Genomic DNA, 1,793 nt, shown 5'->3' with positions numbered 1-1,793 from the left:
TTCATCGGACCGTTTGAAATTCTTGAAAGAGTTGGCAACGTCTCTTATCGTTTGGCTTTACCACCTCAGTTATCTCATGTGCATAGGGTCTTTCACGTATCTCTTCTTAGGGGGTATAATTACCACCCGTTACATGTTGTTACCTATCCGCTCCATCAGATTCGCGAGGATTTATCTATTGAAGAAGAACCGGAAGCTATTCTTGATCGTCAAGAACGCATTATGCGCAAGAAAACTATTCCGTTCGTTAAGATTCTTTGGAAGAACCATTCTGAACGAGAAGCTACATGGGAAATGGAGGATACAATTCGTTCCCAATATCCGTATTTATTTCCGTTTTAGCACTTGGTGATATCAGTTTGGATGGTTTTGATTTCATATGAATTCTGTTTTATATGTCCTAATATTTGTTTCCAAGACTTCGCAATTGTCATGTTTGAATTTATGAACGTTTAAGTTTGTTTCGTTTCCGTTATATCCGAAAGTATGTGTCCCTGCCTTACAATTTCGAGGACGAAATTTTTTTTAGGGGAGTATAATTATAATAACTCGTATTTTTTTTAGTTAAAGATAAACATATATATTAATTATAATAGTTCTAGAATCGATAATTATATCTCAATCTTGAATTTTTGAATCTTGAGTTTTACATTGTTAGAGTAAGCAACAATTTCTAGATGTATATACGTGTAGGATTTTTCATGCATAAAACAATATCAAATGAATTAAATTAACAAGATTGGATATGATTTCAAGATTTATCTTGTTCAACAAATTTTCAAATAAACTAGGAGTTTAATATTCTTTTCATTCAATTCTCAATCCCCTTTAAAACCCCTTCTGCCCCTTCATTCCTCGCTGCCGTATTCACCACAACCACCACCATTCTATGATTTACCGAAAATATGCGGCCAACGCTACCAGTTACCGGAGATAACCATCACCATCACGCCAGTTTTTCGCCGCTGCCATATTGATCTCTTGGATTTAGTAAGAGACAGCCACCGTCATGCGTCCGTTTACTTCCACCGCCCTCGCTTTTAGATACATTCAGTTTGTTCGGATCTGGAGGTAATAGTTATGCTCTTGTTCACCTTTCATGTTCTTGTATAATCTTGAGTTCTTAAATTCTGATACGATTCCGGTGACTAAACTTTAAATCCGAATTTTAAAGGGTAGAATATATTAATAGTGACATTCAATATGTACTCATGTTGGTGTTCTCCGTGTAACTGTGTGATCGTTTTCTTAATTCAAACACACCTCAATTGTTAATCACTAATAATCTGTAATGAATATTATTTATGGTGTGATATATAAATGCAAATTCAATCATAACATGTGGCCACCATCTGTTTAGATTATTTAGAATTAAGAGGATTATGTTAAATAATTGTATAAATCCTTTTGGTAAGAGTCTGAATGTTAAATTCAAAACTCTTGCCATTCATTTAACGTTATATATTAATATTAGTAACAATTACATGACTTTTATGAAATCAAGTGTCGAATTATTATTATTATTTTTATTTATAAAAAAACCCTTGTCGCCGGAAAACCGATCGGTTAATCACGCAATATATTTTGAGTTCAATAAATCTTATGTGAACTATATTATAATGTAGATTCTCAATATAGTTGAAGACAACCTTATCTTTTTTTTTTTTGCTTTGTTTAAGGTACGGATTCTGGTTTCTGTCACTCATAGTATAAATTTTATTTTGTTACTTTGTAGTACGGTTTCTGTTTTTGTTCACTTTTAGTATTGACTCTATTCCGTTACTTTGTAGTAC

The sequence above is a fragment of the Bidens hawaiensis genome, unplaced genomic scaffold, assembly GCF_021521415.1.
Source record: "Bidens hawaiensis isolate Kalapana, Puna unplaced genomic scaffold, B.hawaiensis_p1.1 tig00088436_1, whole genome shotgun sequence".
NCBI classification, from domain to species: Eukaryota; Viridiplantae; Streptophyta; class Magnoliopsida; order Asterales; family Asteraceae; genus Bidens; species Bidens hawaiensis.
This window is presented reverse-complemented; position numbering follows the sequence as displayed.